This window comes from Loxodonta africana, chromosome 19, assembly GCF_030014295.1.
Source record: "Loxodonta africana isolate mLoxAfr1 chromosome 19, mLoxAfr1.hap2, whole genome shotgun sequence".
Taxonomy (NCBI): Eukaryota; Metazoa; Chordata; class Mammalia; order Proboscidea; family Elephantidae; genus Loxodonta; species Loxodonta africana.
Window position 1 is genome coordinate 57,168,092 of NC_087360.1, and position 24,697 is coordinate 57,192,788.

Genomic DNA, 24,697 nt, shown 5'->3' on the forward strand with positions numbered 1-24,697 from the left:
TACAACCATTTATAAATACATATAGACGTATATTTAGACAGAAAGAGTTGTAATATAGAGATCTGTCTCTGCTACTGGACTGTAAGATCCCCAAGGGCAGAGATTATGCTTACTTAGTTCCTAGCAATAGCCCCAGCTTCTACAATGTTCAGTAATGAATGAAAAAAAAAAAACTAAATGGATGAACAAAAATAGTACGCATCATGATTTTAAACTAAAAAAAAGTTACAATATATTGTACTCATCTATCCTCAGTTATGGACTGAATAATATCTCCCCAAAATATGTGTTGAACTCCTGGCCCTTGTATCTACTGAGGTGTCCTGTTTGGAAATAGGATTTTTCTTTTGTTGTGTAAATAAGGTCATACCAGTGTAGGGTAGATCCTAAATCTAATCACTTCTGAGTTCTAAAAAGACCAGAAGAGACACAGAAAGGGAAGAGAGATACCATGTGAGGATCATCTAAAAGCCTAAGACCAAAGAACTCCCAGGCCTACTGACAAGGAAGCAATCAACATGGCTGAGACTCTGATTTGGACTTCTAGACTCCAGAACTGTAAGAAAATATATTTCTGTTCTTTAAAGCGAACAGCTTGTGGTATTTGTGTGACAGCAGTACTAGGTAACTAAGACACCCTCTTTTCATGAAGTAAAATCTTGTTATGAATAGATGTTATTATCACATTAGGTGCCATCAAGTCGGTCCCAACTCGGGAGAACAAAACACTGCCCGATCCTGTGCCAACTTCACAATCACTGCTATGTTTCAGACCATTGTTACAGCCACTGTGTCAATCTATCTTGTTGAGGATCCTCCCCTTTTTGCTGACTGTCTACTTTACCAAGCATGATGTCCTTTTCCAGGGGCTGGTCCCTCCTGATAACATGTCCAAAGTAAGTGAGATGAAGTCTCACCATCCTCACTTCCAAGGAGCATTCTGGCTGTACTTCTTCGAAGACAGATTTGTCCATTCTTCTGGCAGTCCATGGTATATTCAATATTCTTTGCCAACACCACAATTCAAAGGCGTCAGTTCTTCTTTAGTCTTCCTTATTCATTGTCCAGCTTTCTCATGCATAAGAGGTGGCTGAAAATACCATGGCTCGGCTTAGGAGAACTTTAGTCTTCAAAGTGACATCTTTACTTTTTAGCAATTTAAAGAGGTCTTTTACAGCAGATTTGGCCAATGCAATATGTCTTTCGATTTCTTGACTGCTGCTTTCAGGGGCATTGATTATAAAAAAAAAAAATAGAGCCAAGTAAAATGAAATCCTTGACAATTCCAGTCTTATCTCAGTGTATCATAATACTGGCCCAGTTGTGCGGATTACTGTTTTCTTTATGTTCAGGTGTCATCCATACAGAAGGCTATAGTCTTTAATCTTCATCAGTAAGTGCTTCAAATCGTCTTTTCTTTTCACAAGCAAGGTTGCGTCGTATCTCAGGTTATTAATGAGTCTTCCTTCAATCCTGATGCTGCATTCTTCTTCTTTATAGAGTCCAGCTTCTGGGATAATTTGCTCATCATACAGATTAAATAAGTATGGTGAAAGGATACAACCCTGATGCACACCTTTCCTGATTTTAAACCATGCAGTATCCCGTTGTTCTGTTCAAACAACTGCCTCTTGGTCTCTGTACAGGTTCCTCACCAGAACAATTAGTGTTCCGGAATTCCCATTCTTCACAATGTTATCAATAATTTGTTATGATCACAATTAAATGCCTTTGCAGAGTCAAAGTTATGAATAGATACTACTGCTATATTTTTGGGAAAATATATTGGGAAAGCTTGGATTGCATAAGAATTCCAAAACATAAGGCAACATCAGACTAAGTCCCCCATTAAGAGAAGCTACAAAAGCTGGATTTTTTTTAAATAAAAATAAAAAACAGCTGTTTGAAGATACTGGTAAGTAAGCAAGGCAAAAAAGGCTTGAGGGGACAAGAGCCCAGAGAGAAGGAAAAGACATTAAGCTGAGACTTATATTTGCTACCACTTTCTACTTTCAGGGCATTTATCGATTCCTGGCCCGGCCTTAGAGGCCAAGCAGAAAGTTGCAGACCAAACCTTATAGCTGACTCTGGGCTTAAAGACAAAAAATTGAAATCAGGGCTACCAGTACCATGAGAACTTGAGGAGACAAAGTCCTGGAGAAAAGGGAACCTCAAAAAAAAAAAAAAAATGAATCTAATATTCTGCTCACTTTTGAACTTGAGGCATTTACTGAATCCAAAGCTGTATGTTGTAAGAAGAAAAAAGAAGCAGAAAGCTGCTGATAAGAGGTTCAAAATCTAAGCAGAGTTTTTAGCACTTTCACTCTGCTAAGGGAAACAAAAATTGGAATTCAGGGACTACCACAGACAAGACCAAAAAAACCCAAAACCAAACCCACTGCCATTGAGTCGATTCCAACTCATAATGACCCTATAGGACAGAGTTGAACTGCCCCATATGGTTTCCAAGGAGCGCCTGGTGGATTTGAACTGCTGACGTTTTGGTTAGCAGCCTTAGATCTTAACCACTATGCTACCAGGGTTTCCACCACAGACAAGAAGTCCTGGTAAATACCTATGGCTTTCAGTTGAGATTCCCAGTGGGCTATTTTTCTGTAGGAGTCAGACAAAAAGAAACAGACCAGCCTAAAACTCCACCCCACTCATCGTAATTATTGATTGAATCTGATGAATAGCTTTACTCTAACCACTTGCCAGAAAAAAAAAAATTACATGTTCTCTGGAGGAAGATAGCAGCATCCAGAAGCCCTACAAATTTTCATATAGGATACTAGGTACTTGATAAAAATTTATGAAGTATAACAGGAAACACAAACAAATGACCAAAAAATCAGAGAAGAGACAGGCAATACATAGACTCACAGGTGATCGAGACATTACAGCTATCAAAAATGAATTTTACTTTAACTATAATTACTATGTTGAAGAACATATATTACAGACGGGCAATTTTATCAGATATTGGGAATCTATATAAAAAATCTAATGGAAATACAGTTATTGAAATTAGAAACCCAATAGATGGTATGGTTTAAAGAGCATATTAGACATAACAAAAGAAGGGACCAGTGAAATAAAAGAAGGGTCAGTAAAAAAAAGCCAAACAGAAGCAAAGAGAAAGAAAAGAATTGAAAATACAAAAAAAAAGTTTAAATGACACAGGAGACATGGATAAAAAGATGAACACACATGCAATTGGAATCCCAAAAAGAGAAGAGAGAATGAGATAGAAGAAACACCTGAAGCGATATTAGCCAAGAATTTTCCAAAATTGATGAAAGGTATCAAGCCACAGATCCAAGAAGCTCCATGAATTCCATTAGAAGAAATACAAAGAAGACACACCTAAACCCATTACAGCAAAACTCCTGAAAACCAAATATAAAGAGAAAACCTTAGCAGCAGCCAATATGGGGAGAGGGAAGAAAGGAATAGCAGATAAGTAGACTTGACTCAGTTTTATGCTCAGTCATGAAATTTTGATAGCTTCTCTCACACACTTTGCTATTAAGTGAAACTAAGGATAAAAATCCAGATAATGCCCTCTTAAAATCCCAAAGCTAAAATTTTATATTAATCTGGGACAGAGTTCTACACGATATCAGTTGTGCCATGCAAATTCTTTATTTCTTTTTAGTTTTAAAAATCTGTCATTTACTATATAAAGAAAAAAGATTTTCATTGAAGTCTGATGCTTCTCTAACTCCCCAGGTGAATATAGAAAATACATCTGCTGCTGAGAATCAACAGTATACTAACATGTATTCAGAACTTCATTTTCCAGCAACCCAAGGCCCCTATGGTAGAGAATAAAAACGAATTATCATTAGGGTGTGGTTAGATGGCTCTCAACATGTAGACAAAAGCTGCTATTGGCAGATAATTAAGCATGATGAGCTCATTATAATTTCAAAAGATTCAAAAATTTACTGTGATTTTTCTAACAACTTATAAAATTGTTCACCTTTGTTAACAGAATTCAGATACAAAGCCTTAAAGATATATTTATGATAATCATCTACCAGCCCAGGCTCTGTATGAAGTATTTCTCTTACCAAATGAGTCCAGAAATTCTGGGATAGAAAAATGAAGCTTGAAAACATAACTTCCCTGTCACATAGCCGTTCCTCGAAAAGATCATGGCTGTTACTAGGCACTACAGGTGACTATATATCCCCATTAATTGTGATTTTAGATACTGACCTAATGAATGATAGCATAATAGAAAAAGATGGAAGGCGATTCAAAGAAACCAACAGAATAAACTTATGCGGGGAAAAAAAAAGGTCAAAGCTTCCACGTAAAGACTTAGACCATTCAAAACCTCTAATGTATATTAATAACAGTGTTTATTTGTTTTTGTTTTAGTGCCAGTCATGTAGGTCAAGGAGAAATAAGACCTCTGTTGCTTATTCCTCCTCCAAGGCCTGACATTTTGATTTAATGACCCTGAGACTATCTACTAGACCTAACATTTTTTCTGGTCCATGTTTGAAGGAAATCCTCTCGCAACAGGAGTGAGTCACGTTATCCAGAGGTGGCCAGATGGGCAATCCAATCCCCCTGACCACTGTGATGAAGGATCCCTGGTGGCACAATGGTTATACTGCTCATCTGCTAACCAAAAGGACTGTGGTTTGAACCCACCAGCTGCTCCATGGGAGAAAGATGTATGTACCAGTCTGCTTCTGTAAAGATTTACAACCTTGGAAACCCTACGGGGGCAGTTCTAGTCTGTCCTATCGGGTCAGAATCAGCTCAACACAATGGGGTTATTGTTTGCTTGTTTTTTGGCCCCTGTGATTGGTTCAGAGATGGACACATGACCCAATCAAAGTCACTGAGAATCAATCTTAGGATTTTCTGGAAAGGCTGAGATACAGGCATGCTCCCTCCTCAGACACACTTATATCTAGGGATGCTGTAACCTTTTTCCAATATCTAAAAATGAAGCCAAAATAAAGAGCAGAGCCAAGAGATCCAAATCCCCATATCAAGCCATCCCAGAAGCCAGATGCCCCTGACTACTTATATAAGTCAGTACATTCCTTTTTTGCTTGAGTCACTGTGAGCTCAGTTTCCTATCACTTGTAATAGAAAAAGTCCCAACTAATACATTTGCTCTGGAGAAAGGCATCCATTTCAATAGGTTTTTTTGTGAGACACCTCAAAAGAGTTCACAGCTGTAAGTGCTGGTGACTGGAGTGAATCAGGTTAGGTCTCAGGGAAATCACTGACAAGGACAGATATACTTTGGAGGAAAAGTTCTAAGCTGCACTGGATCTAATGCAAATCTATGGAGTATGAATAGTGCCACACCAGCATCTTGCATGAAAATAAAAGTAAAGTCATTTGATTCCATTCTAAGTGATCTTTCTCCAACTTACCAGGCTACCAAATTTCTCAAGTCCTTTCTGGTAATTAGCAGGTATAACATGAAACATAACAACAAAGAACTACATTCAGTTTCCATTAAAATTATCAATTGCTACAAATGCAGTTACTTTTACAATAGACCATATTTGGAATCATGCTCATTTGCAGGCATTCAGTTCCAGTTTATTTAAAGTCTATAGTCACCTAGCCTACCATGCATCTATCAGTTTGTTGTACTATGGTGGTTTGCATGATGCTGTGATGCTAGAAGCTCTGCCATCGGTATTTCAAATATCAGCAGGGTCACCCACAGTGGACAGGTTTCAGCAGAGCTTCCAGACTAAGACAGACTAGGAAGAAGGACACAGTGGTCTACTTCTAAAAAAATTGGCCAGTGAACACTTTATGAATACTCTCTGATATAATGCTGGAGATGAGCCCCCCAGGTTGGAAGGTACTCAAAATACAACTCAGGAAGAGCTGCCTCCTCAAAGTAGAGTCATCCTTAATGATGTGGATAGAGTAAAGCTTTCAGGACCTCCATTTGCTGAGGTGACATGACTCAAAATGACAAGAAACAGCTGCAAATATCCATTAAAAACCAGAATGTGGAATGTAGGAAGTATGAATCTAGGAAAATTAGAAGTCATCAAAAATTAAATGGAACCCATAAAGATTGATATCCTAGGCATTAGTGGGCTAAAATGGACTGGTATCGGCCATTTTGAATCAGACAATCATACGGTATATTATGCCAAGAATGACAAATTGAAGGGGAATGGCATCGCATTCACTGTCAAAAAGAACAGTTCAAGATCTATCCTGAAGTATGACGCTGTCAGTGATAGGATAATATCCATACGCCTACAAGGAAGAACAGTTAATACAACTATTATTCAAATTTATGCACCAACCACTAATGCAAAAATGAAGAAACTGAAGATTTTCACCAACTTCTGCAGCCTGAAATTGATCAAACGTGCAATCAAGATGCATTGATAATTACTAGTGATTGGAATTCAAAAGTTGGAAACAAAGAAGAAGGATCAGTAGTTGGAAAATATGGCCTTGGTGATAGAAATGACACCGGAGATCACATGATAGACTTTTGCAAGACCAACGACTTCTTCATTGCAAATATCTTTTTTTCAACAACATAAACCATGACTATACACTGGACCACACCACATGGAAAACACAGGAATCAAATCGACTGCATCTGTGGAAACAGACAATAGAAAAGTTCAATATCATCAGACAGAACAAGGCCAGGGGCCGATTGTGGAACAGACCATCAATCGCTCTTTTCAAGTTCAAGCTGAGGCTGAAGAAAATTAAACACAAGTTCACGAGAGCCAAAACACAACCTTGAATATATCCCACCTGAATTTAGAAATCATCTCAAGAATAAATTTGACATATTGAACACTTATGACAGAAGGTCAGACAAGCTGTGGGATGGCATCAAGGACATCATACATGAAGAAAGCAAAGGGTCATTAAAAAGACACCAAAGAAAGAAAAGACCAAAATGGATGTCAGGAGAGACTCTGAAACTTGCTCTTGAATATTGAGTAGCTAAAGCAAATGGAAGAAATGATGAAGTAAAAGAGCTGAACAGATTTCAAAAGTCGGCTCAAGAAGACAAAGTAAAGTATCATAATGACATGTGCAACGACCTGGAGTTAGCAAATCAAAAGGGAAGAACACTCTCAATGGTATTGAAAGGATGGTATTAAAGGAAGAAGTCCCAGCTACACTGAAGACATTGGCAAAAAACAAGGCTTCAGGAATTGATGGAATACCATTTGAGATGTTTCAACAAATGAATGCAGCTCTGGAGGTGCTTCCTAGACTATGCCAAGAAATTTGGAAGACAGATACCTGGCCAGCTAACTGGTAGAGATTTATACCTGTGCCTTTTCCAAAGAAAGGTGATCCAAACGAATGTGGAAATTATCAAGCAATATCATTAATATTTTTGCTGAATTTTGCTGAAAATCATTCAAAAACAGTTGCAGCACTACATTGACAGGGAACTGCCAGAAATTCAAGCTGGCATCAGAAGAGGATGGGGAATGAGGGATATCATTGCTGATGTCAGATGGATCTTGGCTGAAAGCAGAGAATACCAGAAAGATGTTTACCTGTGTTTTATTGACTATCCTAAGGCATTTGACTCTGTGGATCACAACAAATTATGGGTAACATTGTGAAGAATGGGTATTTCAGGACACTTAAATGTGCTCATGCGGAACCTGTACACAGACCAAGAGGCATCATTCGAACAGAACAAGAGGATACTGCATGATTTAAAATCAGGAAAGGTGTGTGTCAGAGTTGTATCCTTTCACCATATTTATTCAGTCTGTATCCTGAGTAAATAATCTGGGAAGCTGGACGATATGAAGAAGAACGGGGCATCAGGACTGGTGAAAGACAATACGCAGATGACACAACTTGCTTTCTGAAAATGAAGAGGACTTGTAGATCAAAGACTCAGGCCTTCAGTTTGATTAAAAAAAAAAAAAAAAAAACCCATTGCCATCAAGTTGATTCCGAATCACAGCGACCCTATAGGACAGAGTAGAACTTCCCCATAGAGTTTCCAAGGAGTGCCTGGTGGATGTGAACTGCCAACCTTTTGGTTACTAGCCGAAGCACTTAATCACTATGTCACCAGGGTTTCCCAGTTTGGATTACACTTCAAAATAAAGGGGAAAAAAAAACTCACAACTGGACCAATAAGCAACATCATGACAACTGTAGAAAATACTGAAGTTGTCAAGGATTTCATTTTCCTTGGATTCACAATCAATACCCATGGAAGCAGCAGTCAAGAAATCAAAGGACACATTGCATTGGGTAAATCTGCTACAAAAGACCTCTTGAAAGTGTTCAAAAGCAAAGATGTCACTTTGAGGACTAAGGTGCACCTGACCCAAGCCATGATATTTTCAATTGCCTCATATGCATGCAAAAGCTGGACAATGACTAAGGAAGACTGAAGAAGAATTGGTTCATTTGAATTACGGTGTTGGCGAAGAATATCAAATATACAATGGACTGCAGAAGAACAAACAAGTCTGTCTTGGGAGAAGTACAACCAGAGTGCTCCTTAAAAGCAAGGACACTAGACTTCGTCTCATGTACCTTGGACATGTTATCAGGAGGGATCATTCCCTAGAGAAGAACATAATGCTTGGCAAGTAGATGGTCAGCAAAAAAGAGGAAGACTCTGGCCAAGATGGGTTGACACAGTGAGTGCAACAATGAGCCCAAACATAGTAAGGAGTGTGAGGATGGTACAGCATCAGGGAGTGTTTCATTCTGTTGTACATAGGGTCACTATGAGTCACAACCAACTGGATGGCACCTAACAACAACAACAACAACAGTCACCTTCCTGCTATCTTACATAAGAGAAACCATAAAGTCTCCACATTTGGGTTGGAACTATCAACAAAGACCTGATGACTGCTCTATGGTAACTTAGCAACTGGATGAATATTTCAAAGGCTTCCAAATTTTGTGGGCCACTTGCTCTCATTTGGGGTTTTGAGAGGACTCAGATCAATAAGGCTGAACACTGACAACTGTCATTCTAGGCAGTCAACAGCCCCTGGGGTATGTTTACATTGTTCAATTTTAATCAAATGACAACAGAAGAAGCATAAATAGGGCCAAGCCTAATAGTCTGCTACATTAAAGGGCTTAGCTTCAGTGTTTCCTAAAAATACTCCAATTAAAGGCAGCTCTATGTAGTGAAAAAATTTTAAACTTAAGCTTTGCAACTTTTGAAAAATCACCCACTTCTGCAGTTTTTTCATCTGTAGAACAGGAGAGTCAAACTAAATGATTATTACCACCCAGAGCTCACATTTGAGAAATCTGTGATCCTTAAGCCTGGAAGCTTCTAGTCATGTGTCTCCCTGGGCAATGTTATTTGATATTCTGTAATTAAGTTATGGGGCCAGTTAATATTACTCATACTGCTGTTTTGCAAGTCTAGGGCAATTTTCGTATTAGCATGTCAAACAGCTGAAATAAAGTTGTTTGTTTTTTGACAGAGCGAGGCTTTGCTTGGATTTTGAATTAAGAGAATGCTCAGGCTAACAGCTAACCTCGGATTAATATTTATTTTGCTAATGTCAGCTTTATGTCACACAGTGATAGTCTATTTCCGCCAGGAAATTGTTTATGCCATTGTTAAGCTCCAGCTAATGCCGCTAAATTCTAAACATAAGACAAAGGCACTAGTGAAAATCATTAATTGCCTATTCAAAGACCAATTGTTTATCTATAAAACCATAAGAGCATAAACTAAATATGCTCAGCAGAGCTAAATGAGTGGATCTTCTGAGTCGGTACCATACTCTTTTCTTCCACAGTCTCTCCCAGAATAACTAGTGACAGAAAGCACTCTCAGACCCACGGCTCTCAGACCCACGGCTGGTAGCAGTATATAGTAAGCAGCAAGACATCCATTACAAGCCATCTCTTTTTTTTTTCCTACCAGAATTTTCTACCAGAATCATTCAGCTTAACTGCAAAGAGGATGTTCTGAAGCAAGAGGTGATGAAGACACTGACATGGGGACCAGCTGTAGACAGCTGGATGGTGCAGGGGAACACAAAGCGGACTTTGAAATCAAGTAGGCTTCATTTTGAATTCTAGCCGTTTCACTCTCTAGCTGTGTAAATTTGAACAATTTATTATTACAGTTTTTTAATCTGAGCCTCAGTGTCTGACCTCTGAACTAAGTATTTCTCAGGGCTACTGTAAGGAACAAATGAGAGAAATGTATACGTAAGATAAGCTAATAGTGCTTGGAACACAGGAAAGTATACAGAAATTGATTCCCTTTTCTTCTGGCCCACGCTTAGGCGGATCACTTCACAGCAGCCATCAGAGAGAATGTAAACTGAGTAAAGGCTCTCTTCTTCAGCCACAAATCAACAGAAGGGGCTACTTACCATGTGAGTTTATACTTTAGTAATTATTGGCATAATTTCTGTGTCAAGGCTAATGACCATACGTGACTGAAGAAGAAAAGGCACAGTCTTCATCAAGTCATCCCACTGGCCATGTGAACACAGCTTGACACTCTCGTCCCTGATTAAAAATTTAGCTACTCAGGCATTTCCCACAATCTATGACATACCATTGCGGCATCAGATTTCCTTGACTTGGTTTCGGTGGCCTAAGTTCTCCCCTGGGCTCTTTCTTGGTAAGATTGATTAGAGAAGCCTAGGGTTGCGCCACACCACCGTATTACTCCTGCGTTCATTCCCTAAGTGTAACTGTAAAAACCCACTAATGTTACTGAGCTATTTCCTGCCTGGCTTCTCATGGCATGATGCCAAGGAACAGAGATTCCAGACAATGTTAGGTCATGAGGCATAAGATGATATGGACCCATAAGAAAGAGAATTTCTCCAAGAGAACTTCATGTCAACCTTTGTTTTACCAAATTCTCAGTTTTATTGACAAAGCAGAGTTCCAGGTCTCTGTGGCACCCACCTTTGAGGAGCTCAAGAACAGAACCTTCAACAGTGGTCCTCCTCTTTATCACTTCCTTACACCCTTCCAGCAGAAGTCCCTGGGTGGGGCAAATGGTTAATGAGCTTGGTTACTAACCAAAAGGTTGGGCAGCTTGAGTCCCCCCAGAGGAGCCTCAGAAGATACCTAGAGATGTACTTCTGGGGGAAAAAAAAATACATATATATCAGCCATTGAAAACCCTATGGAGCACAGTTCTACTCTGACACACATGGGGTTGCTATGAGGCAGAAGCGACTTGACAAAAACTGTTTTTTGTTTGTTTGTTTGATGCCCTTCCAGCAATCTGCATGTCCAGACATGCAATGGAATCATGCTAATGCCCAGGCTGAGAAACAGCAGGGAGAGCTCCCTGGAGGCTAGGACCTCTGAACCATAACAACATCACATCAGTTTTCTTTCAACATTAAACTATTTCCATTCAGGAAGCAAGCCTGACATCAAAAAGAAGTTTAAAGTGGAGACACCTACTGCAGCCCTTATAGAAAAGAAATAGAACTTAGAGACCTCTTCCAAGGACAGTGTGATTCTCAACCTCTGATACATATAAGAGCACCCAGGTAGCACAGGGGTTAAGAGCTCGGCTGCTAAGCAAAAGATCAGTAGTTCGAATCTACCAGCTGCTCTTTGGAAACCCTATGCGGCAGTTCTACACTGTCCTGTAGGGTCGCCATGAGTCAGAATCTACTTGATGGCAACAGGTTGGTACGTATAAGACCACCTCTGGAGCTTATTTAAAATGTAAGTAATTGGTATGACCCCAGACATAGAAAATCAGAAACTCTGAGGGAAGACATGGGCATCTGTAGGTTTTTGAAACTCCAAATGGAAGGCTGCCAAGTACTGGCTTAGTATAACACTGCTAGGGAGGGGTAGAAATCAAACTCAGAATTGGGGTTTCCCAGAGTGCACTGTGGGCGCTGGTCTGTGGTACGCTGTTCCTGAGAAGGGTAAGAAATGTATGCTGGAGGAGTTGTGTGGAGAAAAAAGCTGGCGAGCCACTAGGTTAAATAAAACATATTTCTTTACTTGAGCTCCTAGAACCTGTCACGGGATAATGTGCGTTGTCAGATAGGAACAGATTATACAATATCTTCTCAACTTATTTGATCACAAACATCACTTGTGAAAAGCATCTCACAGCACTGTGGTAACCTCTGGAAAACGCTTGGGAAACGCTGGTCTGATACAAGTGTCCTTTATTGTCTGTGGAGGTGTCCTGGAAGGATGGTTTGGTGGAAGTATTCATTTCAAAATGTGTTTACTTTATTGCCCTCGGGGCTTTGCTGACTATAAACTGGGGCTGGAGTGCAAGAAATAGCCATCATTGAAAAATCATTCCACTCGTAGCCTAGTTTAGAATCAGGTGATAACGATACTGCTGGCCACATCTCCCCACCTGGGATGCAACTCCGAACAACTCAGCACTTCAGAACTTGGTCCCCATATAAACAAACATCAGCCCTAAATGAGTAATAACAGCCACATTGGGAATTAAAATGAGACTGTGCACACATCACTAAATTTCTTGGAATAAAGTTGCCAGGCAGATTCACGCTCTCAGCAATGCTACCCATCTTTCTGAACCTCCTTATGTAAAGATGATGCTATAGAAGCCCTTTGTCCTTCTACTAGAGAGTGGCAAGGCCACAAAAACCCCAGCATTACATAAGGGACCATTAAAAGGTACCTTCCAACCAAGGGGTCAGATAATACCACAGTTTTCAAGAGGCAAGACTTTCCTCTTTGTTTTTGCTTTCCCCCTTACCAAAAAAAAAAAAAAAATCATTGCTGTAGAGTCGATTCCAACTCATAGCAATCCTATGGGACAGAACAGAACTGTGCCATAGCGTTTCCAAGGAGTAGCTGGTGGGTTTGAACTGCCAACGTTTTGGTTAGCAGCCAAGCTCATAACCACTGCACCACCAGGGCTCCAAAAACCAAATTCACTGCCATTAAGTTGATTCTGACTCATAGCGACCCCGTAGGGTTTCCAAAGCTGTTAATTTCAATAGAAGCAGACTGCCACGTCTTTCTCCCACGGAGCCAATAGCAGGTTCGAACCACTGACCTCTCCGTTAGCAGTCAATCACTTAACTGCTGCGCCACCTTTTAAACTCTCAACACAAGCAACAGCCTTCTAGTTATGATTGGTTTACTCCTTTTGTAGGTAGCATTACAAATACTCAATGATTGAAAATCCATAAGCAGGGTATACAGCTGATGATGACAAAAACATTACTATCATCACACTACCTTCAATATCATATTCTAGCCAGGGAAAACAAGTCATCACAGGTATTATTATTATTTCAGTAGCTTGTGGCTTGATTCTAAGTAACTTAGGAAAAAAAACTCACCGAAGCAAATTTTGGAGCCCTGGTGGCACAGCGGTTAAGAGCTCAGCTGCTAACCAAAAGGTTGGCAGTTCAAATCTACCAGCTGCTCCTTGGAAACCCTATGGGGCAGTTCTACTCTATCCTATAGGCTTGCTATGAGTCGGAATCAAGTTGACGGCAACAGGTTGGTTTGGTAAGCAAATTTTATTTGGTCAGAATTCAGTAGCTCACACCCTGCCAGAATACTGATTACCTAAATATAAACATTACCCATTGTAATGGTTTTTCAGAAGTAGATCGTCAGGCCTGTCTTCCGAGGCAACTCTGGGTGGACTCTTAACTGCCAACCTTTTGGTTAGCAGCCGAGCATGTTGACTGTTTGCACCACCTATGGACTCCCTATTTTGTTACACAAAGCCATAAACCTTATCACAACCCTGGCTTTGAGGAGATTTATACCATTCCTCCAAAGCCTGAAATGGATAATGCCAAAATACTTTACAAACAAGTCATTAATTCATAGAAAGTAGACAGCTCGTGGGGAGAATAATACGTGAGCCAAGCCAAAAGCAAAAGGTTAAGAAAATCTTCTCAAATAAGCAATGTGGTTAAATGGCTATTCTTTTTTTCACTGGAAAGCAAGGTGTAATGCAATACCATACAAGAGGTTAAAATCAGGCCTCTCCAGCGGAGACAAATCCTATGGAAAGAAGAAATTTTCCCTTTTTGCCAAGTAGGCTGAAACGTCATCCCATCACCTCTGCCTCCCTGCCCTGCTCCCACCTTGTGGGTGCTACAATTATAATCTCTCCTTGTAGTTATTTGACCCCTAGCCTCCCCTTAAGGTACACATTTGGGTGGTTGAGGGCTATGAAAGGATTATAAGACATCCCCCAGAAACAGTCTCTTATGTAAACTGATGGCAAGGCACCCCAGGGTACGGCAGGGTATTCTCAGTGGTGCTATAAGATGCTTTAAATTTGTGAGCAAGATATAGCTACACCTGGCATCCGTCAAACTTTGTGCAAACTATTCACTCAAGGTAGTTCACATTTTCAACATCCCATGATATTCAGTAGTTGTGGTTATTTAAGAACAAAATAAAAAATATTATTTTCTTTAAATTTATGGGCATTTTTTCAAACAGCAACTAAGTTGTTAAGACATAAATATTCATAAACTGACGGACCTAGCTACTTAATAAACAAAACTGCCAGGCATTTATTTTGGTCTAGGGGTGTCACAGAAATTAATAAGACACTAGGGGTGCCACTGGAAACCCTGGTGGCATGGTGGTAAAGAGCTACAGCTGCTAACTGAAAGGTCAGCAGTTGGAATCCACCAGGCACTCCTTGGAAACCCTACTGGGCAGTTCTACTTTGTCCTATAGGGTCACTATGAGCCAGAATCGACTCGACAGCAATGGGTTTGGTTTTTTTGGTTTAAGGGCACCATAAGAAGCCCAGGTGGTACAGTGGTTAAGTCCTTGGCTGCTAACCGAAAGGTCAGCGGTTGGAATCCATCAGCCATTCCATGGGAGCAGATGTGTCAGTCTGCTTCTGTAAAGATTACAGCCTTGGCAAACCTAAGGGGTGGTTCTACTCTATCCTATAGAGTTGCTATGTGTCAGAATCGACTCAATGGCAATGGGTTTAGTTTTATTTGGCGAGGGTACCATGGAGTCCATGGGTGGTATAACGAAAGGTTGGAGGTTCAAGTCCACCCAGAAGCCTGGTGATTTACCTTCAAAAAATCAGCGACTGAAAACCCTACGGAACACAGTTCTACTCTGACACACATAAGGTCACCACAAGTCGGAATCAGCTTGCCAGCAACTGGTTAAGGGCATCATGAACCAAGAATGTTCAAGAGCCTCTAATCTAAATCTCTTGGTCAATCTCCAAAATGGGGCAGAGAATAGGCAAGTTTCTTTTTCGAAGAGAAGATATTTGGAAAAAGAGATCAACTCCTGAACTACCTCCTCACCCTGGCACAGCAGCAGCAACAGCTGCATTGGCCCCATAGAAGGGTCCAGACCACCAGATCATCAGCTCCATACACTGCATGGCCATTGCCACCTTTGTAGCTGGGGAGTTCTAGGATGGGAGGGAAGAATAGCTGAAATGTATAATAATTACAGCCTAAAAGCTAATATTTTTATATTGTCACTAGACCTCAGTTTTTCATTGTGAATTTAGGAGTTTGGGCTCTTCAAAATAAGTCACCATAATACTACACATTCTGAAAAAAAAAAAAATTGGCGATAGCTCCTTTAGTCCCCTTCCAGTTTTATATTTATCAATATTCAACTATCCCACTGAGGCTCACTGTAAAATAAAGGAGGTGGGAGCCTTGGCTATAAACCAAACATGGTTTATAAAGGCCATGAGACAGATGGACTTGGGGTGCTATGGGAGTAGGAAGAGGCAGCCTGGGGTAAGGAATGTATCAAGCAGCCCCAAAAAGTGAAGCCTGAGCTCAATTCTTAGGATGTGTCGGAACTACCTAGCTAGACTCAGAGGCTATCTTTTTCATACCCCATGTTCTCTGTACTGGGTCTTCAGCTCATTTAATTTCAAATGAAAACCATCTTCCTGGAAGTTTTTTATACCTTGTAAAGAAATGTGTGGACTCCTTTAATAAAATAAACCATGATCCTTTAAGTTTGGGAAAGGTCAGCGAGAACTTGTAGTCCATAGCGTGGTCCTTGGGCTCTCTTCAGCAGAGTGTTCTGGGACATTTGAAAAAAAATCCAGAACCCCAGGCTTCCCTGTGGATCTACAGAATCAGAATTGCCTGGAAGGCTCAGTGTCCCGGCTGACCCATGGAGGACCACAGAAGAATGCTGACTTCACTTCCGCATGGGAAGTCCCGGCAATCACAGCCACCGAAACCTCCGTCCTAGGCTTGACATCTTCCATTCTTTCACTGCTCCTGTAGGTCACGCATTCTAGATCTCCCAGCAGGCTGATGACTGTTGTTGGTTGCCTTCAAGTCAATTCCAACTCATGGCAACTCCATGTGTACAGAGTAGAACAGCTCCATAGGGTTTTCAAGGCTGTGACTTTTCAGAAGGAGATTGCCAGGCCTGTCTTCTGAGGCTCCTCTGGGTGGGTTCAAATCGCCAGCTTTTCAGCTAGTAGTCAAGCGCTTTACCATTTGCACCACCCATAACCTCTTTATATTTGCTTTGGTATCATCACATTGTTGATTTACAGTGAACTTCCTGTCATTGAAACCATGTGTTCCTGATATATATGTTCTTTACCTGTTGGTGCAAATGTCTGTTCAGTTACTGAAGTAGTTGGTTTCTTGAGCCCAAATGTGGTATAGTACTTAACTTTTTAAAAATATTTTATTTAGAAATAATTTCAACTTACAGAAAAGTTGCAAAAATAAGAATAGTATGAAGAACACTCATATGCCCTTTATCCAGATTGACAAATTGTTAACATTTGGGGCCATTTGCTTTTCACTTCTTCTTCCTACACAGACACACAGATGCACACACACAAACATACACACAATTTTTTTTTCCTGAATCATTTGAGAATAAGTTCATACATCACGGTCCTTTACCCTAAGTAGTTCAGCATATATTTTCTAAGAATATTTTATACAACAACAGTGCAGATGTCAAGATCAGTAAATTTAATACTGATATAATACATTTATCTAATGTACTGTCAGAAACCCTGGTGGCATAGTGGTTAAGAGCTATAGCTGCTAACCGAAAGGTCGGCAGTTCGAATTCACCAGGCGCTCCTTGGAAAGCCTATGGGGCAGTTCTACTGTGCCCAACAGGGTCACTATGAGTCAGAATCGATTTGTTCCCAAAACCAAAATGAAACACCTTATGTGTCTGTGCCACAAATTAACAGCAAATTAGAAGTGAAATAAATAGGAGAACCAATAACTATTTTTCTGATGCACATTTGACTCTTTCTTAAAGTTAAATTATTTTCTTTCATTGATACACTCTTTTTGCCTTAAGTTTCTCCCATGATATCGTTCAGGAAAAAATGAGAATCCTTACTTGAGAAGTAAGAAGAAACAGTGTTTCAAACTGATTTAAGGATCAAATCCCTTGCCTTGCATTTAATCACCTCCCTTCTCAGGATAGAAAGAGGTTCCATTCACTACTCACTCACACTCACCCATTCAATCAGTAAACATTAGTTGAGCAACTCCTATGTGCCAGGCACTGTGCTAGTTGCTGAAGATTTAAACTTGTACCCAACAGGATCCAGTACCCTCAAGAAATCACAGGCTAGTAGGGGAAATAGGCAAGAAAATCGAATGGTCATAACACCATTTTGTAAATGCCATAAGTAGGGAAAACTCATTCCAACAGGCTGAGGAGAAGTGGGCCAGGAGAGGGGGTTGCCAAAATTAAGTCTTGGAGAATAAAGTGGAACTGGCCAAGCTGATGAGCTTGGAAATGGCACTCTAGAGAGAGGAAGCAGCAAAGGAACTGGCTAAGGGAGAAGGAGTCAGTGTTAGGGAACCACAGGAAATTTGGTATGGTTAGCACACCAGAACATGAGAAGTGGGTAGAAGAGAGGCCTTTACAGGTTACCTTGGAGGTGCTGGGATGCCAGGAGTGGATTTTGAATGGAGCAACATAGTCAAAGATGCGTGTTAGAAAAGCCACTGTAGAGGGATGGAGAGACTGAAGAAGCAGGGAGATAAGTGAAAGTGAGCGCTGCAGTTGTCCATATGAAATATGGTCATTAAGGGCCTGAACTAACTCAAAAAACTCAAAGATGGTGGAAAATAAGGGTTGTTAACTGCTGTAAATTGCCATTGAGTCGATTCCCATGTGTGCAGGGTAGAGCTGCTCCACAGGATTTTCAAGGCTGTGACCTTTTGGAAGCAGATTGCCAAGCCTTACTCCTAAAGCGCCTCTGGGTGAGTCTGAACTGTCAACCTTTTGGTTGGTAGTCGAGTGCGTAACCATTTGTGCCACCCAGGAAAGTAGAGGCAAACTTGAGACATAAACACAACTTAGAATAATGGCATTTGGCAAAAGACTGGGTGAGCATGGTGAATGAAAATAAGGAAGTTCAGAATGCCTTCAGGATTTCTGGGCTGGGTAACAGGAAGGAAGGAGAAGGCTGGTGGCTGAGGTGAGAGTTGAGAACTTTAGAGTTCAGTTGGGGACATAACGGTTTGAGGGTGCTGGTGGGATATCTGATAGAGATGGGCAGGAATCTGCCACTCAGGGGAACAGCTGGCACTGGAGGTACAGGTTTGGAAGTCGGCAGTTAATAGATGGCAGTTGGTCATTTAGGTGACAGATGATGTAGAACGAGAGGTATAGAAGGCTAAGTATGGAATCTTTATTTAAGGGATGGGGAAGGAGACTATGATGGAATAGCCAGAGAAGTTGGAAAAACCACGAAGAGCTTTATTATGGTTATATAAGTCAAAGAGAGTAAGAGTTTCAAGGAAAATGGTCGACAGTGTCAAATGCTGGAAAGAAGTCAGGTTAAGACTTAATATCCATAACTTGGCTTTCTAAGTACTAAAAATAAGAATTAAGATGCCTTGTATCAAATTACAGTGAGCTAAACAATAGCACTGAGTTTAAAAAACACAACAAGCACTTCAAGGAAAGAAAGTTGGGTGATCATATAACACAAAAACAACTCAAGCAACCCACATACAATTAAATACCCCACCCCCCCCCACCCCCCCCGCCGCCCAAGTTCAGTCTTTGTTCCAACTTCAGGCCATGGTTCAAATTAGGGCAAATGTGAATCTTCCAAGGCTGTAGGTAAAGGCTTTATTTTCACTTTGTTGTAAAAAAAGATCATAAAAATCAAATGTTATAAATAACAAGATGGCACTTAATTTAGTTTTCATTTAATCTGTATTTTCCCCCTGGCAATCCCTCTATTCCTTGGTATATGTCACATAGACATGGGATGAGGTTGGCTATTCATGTGCTTTATAAACTTAGAACACACATTTGAAGATACAAGTAGCCCTGGCGGCAAGTTTTTATTAGATTTTGGTTTTGGAAGAGTTGGGGTTTGTGTGTTTTTGTGTGTTTCTAGTAGTCAGAAGACAGGAAGAATGGAATAATGAATGTGCTTCACTACATGTCTTTTCTTGCTTCACAACATCCCGTGCTTTCACCCACAGTCTCCTCCTCTGAAACTTTGTTTAAAAAGCATTCCTGTTATTAAGGGAAAGAAAGGGAGAGGGAATTTTTTTTTTAAGGATAGAAAGATGGCTTTTGTTTTATTTATTTATTTATGGCCATTTCTCAATGGCTTAATTCAAGTTTTTTCTCTATAGTACAAATTCAATGTGTCTTTTTAAGAAAAAGCTAAGAGATATCAAATAGCTGGGGATCTTACTCTCAGAGATCTTTCAGGCCAATGAATAAATAAAGCAATCCATACACTTACGATACCCGTTGCACCATGACTCCACGGCCATTATCCATACACAAACAAAACATATGTCCCATTTTAAAGCAGTTTTCAAAAAGTTTAAGTCTAGTCACCTCTGAATAGTTCCAGATTTTTAAATTTCATATGAAATTGTACAGTAAATTTTTGATTAGGGACACTAACAGGGCTCCCAAGGAGAGTAAATCTAGTTTGTTTTGCTGCCTTGCATCCTAACCCCTCTTTAATGGTGAAAAAGAGGTTCTAACTACCCTATGGAAACCCTGGTGGCGTAATGGTTAAAAGCCTCAGCTGCCAACCAGAATGTCGGCAGTAGGAATCCACCATGCACTCCTTGGAAACCCTATGGAGCAGTTCTCCTCTGTCCTATAGGGTTGCTAAGAGTTGGAATTGGCTCATTGGCAACGGGTTTGGTTTTTTGGTTTAACTACCCTATCCCAAAAGGGACTATACACCCCAGCTCCTCGTGCATCAGCAGTGGCAGCACAGAGCATGACCCAGGTTAGGCCAACTGGATGTTTCCACCTGGGACTTATCTTGACGCAAAGACTGAGGAGGAATGTTGTCCAGTGGGGTTGGCAGCAGAATTACCAGTGGTGGCATCTTAATGAGGCCACAGTGTGACCCCAACTGGCTTTCCTGCTGCCTGGCCTCCCTGGTTTCCTGCCTGTTTCCAAGCCTAATTCTCCACCCTTCCTAACAATTCTGTGAGCTACAAGACATTCTTCCTATAGATTCCTTTCCTGATTACATTAACCTACTTGATTCCTGTTTCTTGCAACCAAGAACACTAAATAATATCTAACATTTGATTTTGCCAAGAAATAAATTTTTTTTAAATAATTATCATTACACATTATAAGAAAGAACATTTTAAATTTTAATAAATAAAAATGGGTCAGAATCTCAAAATACAGAATATTCCTTTAAAGTGAGTATCAGCTCTTTGAAAGAAACTATCTCTTTTCCCCTCATTTTCTGCAGATGATTGAGAACTTCACCAAGGACTGGGTTCCAGTACAAGAACTGGCACTTGATAACCACAAAGAGCATTTAAAGCCTAACACAATATATGTTTTGTTGTTGTCCTTGAGTTTTTATTAAAATGTTGAAGTGTAAACCTTAACTACTATTTATAACTACCATATATTTTTAAAGAACTTTAGAAAAAAAGTGAAAGTACCAACTTGGATTAGATACTTGCCTTGGAGTAGAGATGAATTTTCTTTTTTCTGGGGATCTTGACTATGTGATCATGTTTATAATGTTAAGTAATGCTAAGTAACAGCTGAGCTGGAAGTTTCCAGAAGGTTATAATCCTTTCTTTAGCCCACCTTCCACTCATTAATTTTCATCCCTGCTCTCATCTCAAAAAAAAATTTTTTTTTCCAGTCTCTGCCAGACCAGTAAGTCTGGTCTTCTTTTTTTTTTTAAATTAACTATTTCTTTTCTTTTTCTTTCTTTCTTTTTTTAATTGTACTTTAGATGAAGGTTTACAGAACAAACTAGCTTCTCCTTAAACAGTAACATATGTCTTATGACACTGGTTAACAACCCCATGACATGTCAACACTCTCCCTTTCAACCTTGGGTTCCCTATCACTAGCTTTCCTGTCCCCTCCTGCCTTCTAGTCCTTGCCCCAGGGCTAGTGTGCCCGCCTCAAATTTTTATACCCAATTCTATCAGATTCTTGCCTTCTCTTCTCAGCTAACATGTTTCTGGGCTGATTCAAGTTTAGTTTTAAATTCTTCAGGAAAGATACAGTGGGTCAGAACCTTCTGAGTAAAAAGAACTGTTTCTTAAGTATCAGCTGAATGTTTTGGAAATTTCGCTCTTTCACGCACCAGAGTGTTATTTACTGATTTAGAGCTGTGAGTTTCCACATGAAAGGTCCATTAGTATGATGGAAAAAAAAAAAAAAAAGACCAAAGAAGCTGACTCCTCATAAGCAATCAAATCAAACCCTAGAGTGTGTCATACCCTCTGCCTGTGACAGAACAAACATTTCTGCTCTTAATCATAAAAATAATTTTGAAGTGTCATACAAGTATTTCTGGATGAGCAATAGGCTCCTAAAATATTTGTTGAAGAAAAACAATTGAGGAAGTCAGTAATTGTGAATCAGATTTTAACTGTAAATATAGGCAAGAGGTATTTTTGTTTTTGGGTGCCATCGAGTTGATGACGACTCACAATGACCCCATGTGACAGGGCAGAACTGCCCCATAAGGTTTTCTTGGCTGTAATCATGAAAGCAGATCACCAGGTCTTTCATCCACAGAACCACTGGGTGGATTCTAACCACTAACCTTTTGGTTAGCAACCAAGCACTTAACTGTTGTGCCACCATTAAATTCCAAAGATTTTACCACTATAAATGTTTTTTTACTGCATAATTCATTTTTTTTAATCAAAAGTGATTTAAAATCTGTGCAAAAGAAACATAAAAAAACATAATAATAATATACTTAAAAAGTGATAAATAAGCATGGCAAAAAGGAGATGAGGTAGCTCAAGATCAGAGACACTAATTAACTTTTCCCAGGTCACACAGCTAGTAAAGGGAATAAAAAATTTTTTTTTTTTTTTTAGATAGGATCAATACCGAGGATCTCTTTGGACTTCCCAGTACAAGAAAAGTTATAGGAACTGACTTCAGGTAACTGACTTGGAAGGTAAAATCTCATAATTGAAGAAATTCCATGGATTTTTTTTTAACTTTTAAAAGATAATTATCTGTATAATGTACAGTCTCACCACTGCTATTCAATATCGTACTAGAAGTCTTAGCCGGAGTAATAAGGCAAGAAAAAGAAATAGAAGGTACCCATATCGGGAGGGAAGAAGTAAAACTACCCCTGTTCACAGAAGACATGATCCTACATATATAATCCTAAAGAACCCACAGGAAAGCTTCTAGAGCTAATAAAGGAACTCAGCAAAGTTGCAGGGTACAACGTCAATACATAAAAATCTTTCGGGTTTCTATACACCAGCAATGAACAAACTAAGAAAACAATTTGCAATAGCATCTCAGAGAATAAAATATCTAGGAATAATTTTAACCAGGGATGTGAAGAATTTATACAATGAAAATTATAAAACCCATACACCTACAGTCAACTGATTTTTGACAAGGTTGCTAAGTCCATGCAGTGGAGAAAGAATAGCCTCTTTAATAATTGGTGCTAGGACAACTGGATATCCACATACGAAAGAATGAAGCTGGACTCAAGCTTCACACCATACACAAAAGTTAGCTCAAAACGGATCAAGGACCTAAATGTAAGAACTAAAACCATAAAACTCCTCAAAGAAAATATAGGGGTATTGCTCCAGGACCTAGCTTTTAACAATGGATTCTTAGATCTGACAACAAAAGCACTAGCAACAAAAGACAACACAGATAAATTGGACTTCGTCAAAATAAAAAACTTTTGTTCCACAGAGGACTTTAAAAGTGAAAAGACAATCTACAAACTGGGAGGAAAATTTTGAGAACCACATAATGGATAAGGGTTTCATATTCAGAATACATAAATAATTAACTCCTACAACTTAACAACAAAAGACCAACAACCCAATTTAAAAAAAAAAATGGGCAAAGGATATGAATAGATATTTCACCAAAGAAGAAAAAACAGCCAACAAGCACATAAAAACATGTTCAACATCATTAGCCATTAAAACCAAATGAAGCATGTTGCCATCAGGTCGATTCCAACTCATAGCGACCCTAGAGGGCAGAGTAGAACTGCCCCATGGGGTTTCCAAGGAGTGCCTGGTGGATTTGAACTGCCTACCTTTGGCTAGCTGTAGCATGTAACCACTATGCCATCAGGGTTTGGGTTTCCTATTAGCCATCAAAAAAAAAAACCCAGTGCCGTCGAGTCGATTCTCACTCACAGTGACCCTACAGGACAGAGTAGAACGGAGATACAAATCAAAACCACAACGAGAATCCACTTCACCTCCACTAGGATGGCCAAGATTAAAACAAATGTTGAAGAGGATGTGGAGAAATTGGAATCTTTTATCCACTGCTGGTAGGAATGTAAAATGCCACAACCACTGTGGAAAAGAGTTTGAGGATTTCTCAAAAAGTTAAACTCATGACCCAACAGTTCCACTCCTAGGCATATACCTGAGAGATTTGAAAGCAGCAACGCAAACAGATACATATACCAAGGTTCACTGCAACACTATTCACGATCGCCAAAAGGTGGAAACAACCAAAATGCCCATCAAAAGACGAACGGATACACTAAATGTGGTGTATACATACAATGGAATATTATCAGACATAAAAAGAAATGAAGTCCTAATAAATGCTACAACATGGATGAACCTTGAAAACATTACGCTGAGTCAGTCCATCACAACGGGACAAATATTGTATGATATGACCCATATACAATATCTAGAATAGGCAAGTGTACAGAGACCAAAGTTTATTAGTAGTTACCAGTGGTGGGAGGGAGGGTGAGAGGGGGAGTCATTGTTCAGGAGGCACTGAGTTTCTGTTTATGGTGATGGAATATGTGGCAACAGAGCTTGGTGATGGTAGCACAACATGATCAATGCAATTGATGTCACTAAATTGTACACGTGAAAAACGTTAAATTGGCAAATGTTGTGTTATGTATATTTTTACAACTGTAAAAAAGGTAATTCTCCTGTGATGCTTACCCAACATGATCACAGCTAGCGTCACCAAATTGTATACATGAAGAATTTTGAAATGGCAAATGCTTTGTTACATATATATTTATCACAATAAAAAAAAAGGTTATTATCACTTTTAAAGCAAAGATTTTGACTTACTTTAAAAAAAAATTATTTAACTAAGTGGGCACAGCTGCTGGAGTCAGACTGCCTGGATTCAAATTCCTCATATTCAGAAAATACAAAAGTTAAAAAGAAAGGAGACCGGGGAAAGGCTGGTACGCCATCAACTGCTGAGGCAATGAAAATAC

General features: G+C 39.7%; 1 protein-coding gene across 13 annotated transcripts in view; it reads right to left on the reverse strand.

Annotated features, from left to right (window-relative positions):
* CSGALNACT1 (chondroitin sulfate N-acetylgalactosaminyltransferase 1) overlaps positions 1-24,697 on the reverse strand; it is a 390,272-nt gene that overhangs the window by 170,495 nt on the left and 195,080 nt on the right. Inside the window, exon 5 of one of the 13 annotated variants that reach the window (XM_064272748.1) lies at positions 10,921-10,999. The exons of the other annotated variants lie outside the window; for them this stretch is intronic. The gene's annotated coding sequence lies outside the window, so the exon portion shown is untranslated. The remainder of the gene's footprint in view (positions 1-10,920; positions 11,000-24,697) is intronic. 13 annotated transcript variants of the gene reach the window in all.